General features: G+C 44.5%; 1 protein-coding gene across 1 annotated transcript in view; it reads right to left on the bottom strand.

Annotated features, from left to right (window-relative positions):
* The window catches only part of PIK3CD (phosphatidylinositol-4,5-bisphosphate 3-kinase, catalytic subunit delta), a 32,467-nt gene extending 24,048 nt beyond the window's left edge, over positions 1 to 8,419 (bottom strand). Inside the window, exons 1-2 of the mRNA XM_008567867.1 lie at positions 8,317 to 8,419; positions 8,093 to 8,211 (exon numbers count right to left, since the gene is read on the bottom strand). The gene's annotated coding sequence lies outside the window, so the exon portion shown is untranslated. The remainder of the gene's footprint in view (positions 1 to 8,092; positions 8,212 to 8,316) is intronic.
* Between the last annotated feature and the right edge of the window lie 598 nt (positions 8,420 to 9,017).

Raw genomic sequence — 9,017 nt, forward strand, 5'->3', positions numbered from 1 at the left:
CCAGTGAGCGGGACCCGGTCTGCATGTGGGATCCGAACCCTCGGCGGGAGCGCCGCCACACTCCCAAGCGGTGCACTGTAGCAGTGCGCCACCGGGCCGGCCCCCAGACTGCACCTCTTGACCTGGGTTTATCTTCAGGTACTTTTCAGCCTCAAAAAGTCCTTCTAAGGCCCAGCCCGTGCCTCACTCGGGAGAGTGCGGTGCTGACAACACCAAGGCCACGGGTTCGGATCCCTATATAGGGATGGCCGGTTAGCTCACTGGCTGAGCGTGGTGCTGACAACACCAAGTCAAGGGTTAAGATCCCCTTACCGGTCATCTTTAAAAAAAAAAAAAAAAAGTCCTTCTAATCACATGTTTCATTTCCCAGCCCAGAGGCACCACATGTTCTCCCTGAAGAAGATTTCCAGAAACCATCACCTGCTCTGGGTGCCAGGAAAAGGCCAGATCCTTCACCTACTACACCCACTTGGAGACCCTCAGGAAAAGGAACATGGCAGGGAGGCTGCGGGCCTGAGCCCTCTTCATCCTGCTTTCGCGAATGTTTATGTGAGCACCTATGTGAGCGCCTATGTGAGCACCTATGTGAGCACCTATGTGAACACCTATGTGAGCGCCCATGTGAGCACCTATGTGAACGCCTATGTGAGCGCCCATGTGAGCACCTATGTGAACGCCTATGTGAGCGCCCATGTGAGCACCTATGTGAACGCCTATGTGAGCGCCCATGTGAGCACCTATGTGAACGCCTATGTGAGCGCCCATGTGAGCACCTATGTGAGCACCTATGTGCCCGTCAGGGAATGGGAAACAAACTGTCCTTGGTCTCGTGGACTTTATAGTCTTACAGGAGAAGATGAAAAATAAAAAGACAACAAATGAGTGAACAAGATGCTTTCAGACGGTCAGAGAGTTGGAATGTAATAAAAAGAGACTAGCAGGGAGGGTTTCCTTTGGAAGGCAGGTCAAGAAAAGGTCCTCATGTGAGACGATATGGAAGCTGAGGCCCAAATAAGAGAAGGATCCAGCAAAGAGCTATGAAACAGGGTTCCCTGCAGTGGGAACGGGAAGTACAAAGGCCCCGAGGCAGGAGAGCAGGTGATGGAGCCGAGGGCCTGCAGGGGAGCCAACCGGGAGCGGAGTGGGTCCGACCCTGCAGGGCGCTGCAGCCAGGTGAGGAGCTAGGCTCTTCTACCTTGTGACGGGAAACCTCTGGAGGGTTTTAAGCAGTGGGTGATACGGCCTGACTTTATGCTTTACAAAGAAGATGGCTCTGGATGCTGTGAGGAAAACGGAAGGAGAGGAGCCAGAATGGAAGTGGGAAAGCAATTAGGAGGCAGCCACAGGACCCAGGCAGGAGCTGGCAGGGCTGCATCAACAAGGGAAGGAGTTGGGCCCTCAAAGCCACAGAACACCCAAGTTCTCTGCTCTTTACCAGCTAAGGAACAGGCATCCCCAAACCGTACTCTTTTTTTTTTTTTTTTTGTCTTTTTCGTGACTGGTAAGGGGATCGCAACCCTTGGTGTGGTGTTGCCCGCACCGCGCTCAGCCAGTGAGTGCACCAGCCATTCCTATATAGGATCCGAACCCACGGCGGGAGCGTGGCTGCGCTCTCAGCGCCACACTCTCCCGAGTGCGCCACGGGGCCGGCCCCCCACATCCTACTCTTAAAGCCTTCTGTTCTTAAGAAACTTTTTGACCACAAACTGAAGGTATAAACCAGAAAGAAAACTAAATGGTTCAGGGTCCACCAACAGATTTTTAGGACAGACGTGCTGTTTTTCCAAAATACAAAAACTTTAATGGGCAACACTTTAGTGTGTCTCTGGGACGATCCCAGTTTAAAGCATCCTCCAGCGCTGGTGGCCACCAGGGCCTTTAGGGCAGAGAATGTTTCTCCACCACAGCTTTGATTCATAGCAGAAGCGAGATCTTGCAAATCCAATGCAGACAAAACCTCTGACGTCACCTGATGCAAAGCTACCGTCCAGTGGTGGTCAGTTGGGAGGAGGTATCCAGAAAAGGGTCAGAGGAGTGAAGTCACAGGGTAACATGAAGTCATAGAGAAAGCTCCCAAGGTCGGCTCAGAAGGGACACTAAGGACATGAATTGCTTTATTCCCTGGCTTCCACGTTTAGTCACATCTCTCTTCAGCTCTAAAAAGATATTTTATTTAAAAAAATAGATATATTTATTTTTAACTTCTTTTTTTACTTTCTTATTTTTAATGTGTTTCCTTTGAGGCCCTATTATTCAATAGGACAGTAACTTTTTTTTTTTTTCCTTTTTTGTCTTTTTTTTACTAACCGGTAACGGGATCGCAACCCTCGGTGTCGCGCCCGCACCGCGCTCAGCCAGTGAGCGGGAACCGGTCGCCACATGGGATCCGAACCCTCGGCGGTAGTGCCGCCGCGCTCCCAAGCAGCACACTCTCCAGTGCGCCACCGGGCCGGCCCGTAACTTTTAATTTGAATATTTAAAAAGGAAAAAAACTCCTCAATGGGAAAAAGCAAGACAGACATCAAAAAATGAAGGGTGTAAGTCTCTGGAAATTTTGTTCTATAACAGAAAAAAAGAAAAAGTTTTCTGACCCCTTCTGCTGCCATCAGAAAAAATGAGCCAACTACCCTGATAAAAATGCTATCTCAACCATCTCCATGATATTCAACTCATGGCCCATCCAGGGAGACCACAGGCTTGCACCCAGCTGGATCTCCCGAGTACTACACACCAAAATCCAGAGAAAGATCTATGGGCTCAGACCTGGTACTTTGGGGAATTTGGGGATTATCCTAAGGAAGCAATTCAAAAGTCAAAAAAACTATGTGCACAAAGATATTCATTGCAGTATTGAAAGTGATCAATCAAAAATAGTAAGGAAATGGCTAAGTAAATTATTATGCATTAACTCTATGGAATTGAATGAATGCAGCTTTTAAAAAAGACACCTCTGCACACTACACAGCACTGCAAATATTCCCCACATCAGATGGAACCAAAACTGCACAAACATTGTGACATATGCTTGTGGACAAAACATTTTAGAAAAGCATAGAAAAAAGTGAAAACAGTTATGTTATGTATGTTTATGTCATAGTAATAACTTTTTAATTTTAATTTCTATGAAAGTTATGCAAGCACATGATTTTAAAAACTAAAACTCTTAGAGTAAAAAATAGCAGTATCCTGACCTCCACTTCCACACACACATACTATCTCCAATACATTTCAGTTATTTCTTTGGGTATTAACCTTTATATTTTTAAATAATACCTTTATGCTGATATTTCTTGATTTTCAGCTTTTAACTTCTTACCTTAGAAAATGAGTTTGTGCTCTCCTACACATATATACATAAATATAACCTCTCCTCCATCTACTGAATATAGCTATGTGATAATTTTTTGTTATACCAATCTTTAGTGCTTACATTATTATAATCTATGTAAATATTGCTCAAAGTGTAGCCACAAAGTGTACTGTAATTTTATTTATTTATTTATTTATTTATTTTTTCCTTTTTGTCTTTTTTCGTGACCAGCAACGGATCGCAACCCTCAGTGTCGCGCCCGTACCGGGCCGGGACCGGCAACGGGATCGCAACCCTCGGTGTTGCTCCCGCACCTCGCTCAGCCAGTGAGCGGCCAGTCTGTATGTGGGATTCGAACCCTTGGCGGGAGCGCTGCCGCACTTCCCAAGCGGCGCACTGTAGCAGTGCACCACCGGGCCAGCCCCTTATTTTGTTTTTTAACTTTTTGTTTTTCCTGGAGTTGACAATCGCCTACATTTTTGTCTTTGTTTTTTTTTTTTTTTTTTTTTTTTATGTACAAATGACTAACTCTACCCCAAACTCTCCAACAGAACTATAAAACTCCTCACAATACAGAAAATATGTCAAATAATCCACCAACTCCATTTTTTTCTTGGAGATATTCCCCCTGGGGCTCTCAGCCATCTCTCTCCACATTGGGCTGATTGCTCTGTAGACCTGCTGCACAGCTGTAATACTGAGTCTTCTCCTCAGCATCACTATGGGAACTCCCTTCATCCTCTCAACCAGTCAGAGTTTTTGGTTGCAAGTAAAGAAGCTGACTCTTACAGATTAAGCAGGGAAGAAGCTCACAGATTGTCTGACATATTTGCTGCATTGTGATTAGTTTCATAATTTTGTTGGAGAGTTTGAAGAATTAGTGATTAGTACATTGAAAACCAAGCAAGTAAAAAGATGAGGCAACTATTAACTCTAGGAAAAACAAAAAGCTGAACAAGAAAAGAAATATAATTGCAGTATACTATGTGGACACCATGCAGAATCATGTCTGATGACAAAATTGCTGCTATTGCCACTGAGCACTGGGTGCCAGCAGGTTGTACCTCTGACACTTCTGTACCAAGAGCTATGCCTTGCAGCCCATCACAGTTGCCACCATCATATCCATGAATAGAGCACACTCTTCACCCTTCTAGTCTCTGTCAAAATATGACACAAGTGCATCTCAACTATGGAGTCCAGGTCACAGGTCCTGGCTACAGGGCACTGTTGGAAGTGGGTACTTTACAGTTCCCGTGGTAGGGCAGGTGTTGGTGTAGTTTTTCTCTTCACTCCCAAGACTCAAAGTGAGATAATGACTCAAATATAGAGAGACATCTGGCAGCTGAACCAAATGAGAAGAGACAACTGTACATTATACCCATTTCTTCTTTTTTGATTTACTCCTTAATTTATTTTATTTTAATTAATTAATTACTATTATTATTATTTCTGGTGACCAAACCTGGGACCTTGGTGCTATCAGCACCATGTTCTACCCAACTGAGCTAACAGGCCAGCCCACCTAGACCCTGATTTTAGTGGAAAACATCTTCCAGTAGCTTACTTGAAAAGGGATACAAAAGAGAGTGCTGTTTCTGAAAATTCACATCTAAAAAATGTCTTTAATATATTATTTTACTTGAAAAGTACAGAATTCTGGGTTGGGAATTAATTTTCCTTGGAAATTTAAATGCATTGATCCACTGTCTTGTAGCTTCTAGTGGTGCTTTTGGAAAGTCCGGTGACATTCTGTTCTCTGATCTTCTGTTTGTGGTCATTTTCTCTCTGGTGACTTTTAGTCTATCTGTCTTTAGAGTTTTGAAAGTTCCTAATGATGTCTCATAGTGTGGGCCTTTTATTATTCATTGCGCTGGGTACTACTCAGAGACTCTTTTAATACAGAAATGACTTCAGTTCTAGAGAAACTTTTCCTGTATAACTTTCCCTCCTCCATTTCTCTCTCTTCTTTTTCCTTAAGCTCCTATCAGATGCATGCTGGGCCTCTTAGCCTTATTCTCTAATTTCCTTATCTTTAATTTCCTATTTTCTATCTCTCAAGTCTTTCTGTTCTACTTTCTGGAAATTTTTCACTCTTCCAACTCTTCTACTGAAATTTTTACTTCTGTGATCATAGATTTAACATCCAAGAGCCTACTGTTTTATAATTGTGCCCTTCTTTTTTAAACAACCATGCTTATGACTTTGAATTCCTTTTCTGATGTTTGTTTGGGGCTCTGCTTTTCATGCTAGAGGTCTCAGTCTATGTGACAGCATACTTGGCTGCCTATTCAAATTTCAGAGAAAGGTACTAAACCTGCTTGTGCACAGGTAGGGCTAGTTGCTTGGTAGGCTTCACTGTCAAGTGACAAAGCGACAAGCTAACTTTTTCCCCTTCAATGTCAGTATCTGAAGGTCATTTTTCTTGTGAGTTCAGTTTTGTCAAGGCTCTGCCTGGAGGCTAGGTGTAAGCTGGGCAGCCACGTCTGGGAACCAACCAGACATGGAGATGGTCTTGTCGTTCTCAGTACACGCCTCTCTCTACCCTGGGGTGCGCTCCTAGCTAGTCTGGCTCAATGCTACCAGCAGGAAACCTGCCATCTTCTGCTGGGATGGAGAAGGGAGCCACCTGCCAATGTGGGCTGACAGAGGGGTCTGTCACTCTAACACACACTTTCAACCAATCTTCTTGCTACCAGAAGCAAGGACCCCACCTTTGGGAACACTCTGCAGTCCCTATTCCTGGACCTTTGATGGGTCCTGTGGACATGTCAGCTTGCCTCCCCCACAGCCCAGGACATCCAACATTCTCTGCTTGAGTTCTCTCTCACCCACCTGCTGTCTATCTTTCAAAATTTTTGTTCACATTCTCTTACCACCTCTGCCAATACTTACTTTTCTGTTTTCTTAAGAATTTATATCTTTGGGGCCGGCCCGGTGGCGCACTGGATAGTGCGCCACTTGGGAAGCACGGTGGCGCTCCCGCCCGAGGGTTCGGATCCCACATACAGACCGGTTCCCGCTCACTGGCTGAGCGAGGCACGGGAGCAACACCGAGGGTTGCGATCCCGTTGCTGGTCCCCGGTCCGGTACGGGGGCAACACTGAGGGTTGCGATCCGTTGCCGGACACGGAAAAGACAAAAGACAAAAAAAAAGAATTTATATCTTTGTTATTCCTTTACTTTCATTTTAGTGAGATTTTCAAACACAGCAGAGATAAACACGTGCATCTAATCAGTTATGTTTATGTGGAAGTCTATAATAATATTTAATAATAAGGGTTCAAATCCCCTTACCGGCCAGCTGCCAAAAAAAAAAAAACCCAAAAAACAATAAATAAAAATCAAGTTTTAAAAGATAAACACACAGAAGACTCTGGGGGGTCTGGGGGAGGATGATCCAACAGGAAATGATATTTCTCTCTGGGGGGAAGTAGGGTTATAGAAAAGTTATGCTTGCAGGTTTGGTTTTTTTTTTTTGTATTTTCCAGATTTTCAATAGTCAATAGGAGGGTACTTCAAAAAGTCCATGAAAAGATTTGTATTATCTTTTAATTCTATATTTCCACAAACTTTTAAAAGAAGCCTTGTACATATTTTTTTATAAATAAAAAAGCATGAGAATTAAAATTTATTATTAAAAGGCATTTTCAGAAACAAAGATCAAGATAGTCTAAACAGATGTGTAGAAGAAATGCTAATTTCCCAATATGGGTCTATACGGTCCACAGTTTTTGCCTATGTTCAGGGGAGTCCCAAGGTTCCAGAGCAGCACCCCGAGGCCTTCAGAGGTTGGTGGGAGTGGAAGGAGGTCTGGGCCAGTCACTACCTCTACCACAGTGGCTCTCTGTTTTTATCTGCATTGTAGGTTAAAATTGTGCTTAATTTTAATTTTTTTGATTTTTTTTTTTTTTAAAGAAATCCACAACCATCAATGAAATTTGGAAAGTTCCAATGAAGGTCTGGAGAAAATGAGGTTGAGCTGGGGAAAAGCCTCTAGGGATGACACCGTGCTGTAACCCCCACCCCTTTCCACCCTGAGATGATGAAGGGCAGCTGCTCCAGCAGAATGTTCTGTGGGCAAACAGGACACATTACACACCCACCGTGCCTGCAAGGAGACCCATAGGCCTCCCCATCATGGAGCTTGCTAACCAGACCCAGCGACCCTAGGACCCCAGATGGGGTGTTGAGCCAATGTCCAGCCAGTGTTGGTCTTTGGCCTGTTTCTTCACTTGCATGATAAAAAGACTATATCCATCTTCCAAGCAAATGTTCTAGAAGCTCCAAGAGCATCCTATTACTGATACAGTAATTGCCACCTCTCTGGAGACACAGAAGGTCCCCACCTAACATCTCCTGGAAGCAATACTGACTTATAAAAATTTAATCCACTTCCTTTGGGAAAATGTGATAAATTTTCTCTCCCAAATAGGCCAACCCAACTGTACTGTGACCAGAGTGAGCCGAACACCAAATACTGCTGCCTAGTAATGGGCTCCAGGGCTCCTCAGAGCACAGCTGTTCCTTATTTTCCCGGGCAGCAGCATCCCTCTCTGGGATGAGCTGAGGTCTGGCTGAGGTCTAGTTCAAGGTGCCCCCTTGTTTGCTCCTAGCATAAATTCGGGTCATTCGCTTCCTTTAGGCAGGTTAGTCCTATGGAGAAGTCCTCCTTTGGCTGGAGGGTCGGGAAGGGCAGGTTTTGTTCAAATTCTTAACTGATCTACAAAATAACCTCCCTTCCTCCTTCCCCCACACACTTGTCCCCTTCCCCCAACCTACCTCTCTGGGATGGTCCAAGAGAGACCACCAGCAAAGGCCCCTCTGCCTGGCAGATTAAAGATGCTTCAGAATCAATGCGTGTCATCCCGCCCTTGCCTGACTCTGAGCTCCTCCTCTGTCTGAAAAAAAAAAAAAAAGAAAGAAAAACATTTTAAAAAGAGAGGATCTCGGAAACCTTCTGTGCATTCTCTTACAGGACTTTAACTCAAAAACGACTGCTTCACCTAGGTCTCCCTTTTTGCAAACCAATCACACCCTGCTTGATTGGCCTTTTCTCTCCACCTGGTCAATGCCACCGCAGCTCCCTTTGGCGGTACTGAAACAAACCACAGGGGCATTTCCAGTGCCTGAACCAGGAATATACATACAGATGACTCAGATCATTTTTAGAGCTGTTTACTGCTTTTGTTTAGTTTTGAAAGCAAAAAAATTGATCTGGGCCAAGCCTGGGTTTGAGTTCCATTCAATGCAAAAAGCAGGTTCTTGAACTTGAGATCCTGATTTCCACCATGTGGAAGTGCTTTCAACGCCCAAGTCTAAACTGTAAGTCATCCTTTTTTGGCTAGAAATGAAAAAAAAAAAAAAAAAAAAAAAAAAAAAAAAAAAAAAAAAAAAAAAAAAAAAAAAAAACGGTGTTGAGGGGAGGCACTGCCCCATTCACTGCATCTGTGGTGTTTCTTCCCCCACCTCAGGCACTCCTGAAAATAATCTGACCTCAAAGGGAAAAAAAGACACCAGACCCACAGCCCAATCAATTCCAGCATTAAGAACTGTCTCTTCTTCCAACCTGGGACCCCGGGCATAGCTACCTCCACAGCAGGGAGACTACAGCCTGGAGCCCACTGTGTGGGTAGGAGACCTAAACCACTGGCTTCTCCATGGGACAAAAAGTACAGCCCCAGGAACCTGGGCTCCGGGATCCTGG

Source organism: Galeopterus variegatus, unplaced genomic scaffold (genome assembly GCF_000696425.1).
Source record: "Galeopterus variegatus unplaced genomic scaffold, G_variegatus-3.0.2 Scaffold353, whole genome shotgun sequence".
In the NCBI taxonomy this organism is placed as follows: Eukaryota; Metazoa; Chordata; class Mammalia; order Dermoptera; family Cynocephalidae; genus Galeopterus; species Galeopterus variegatus.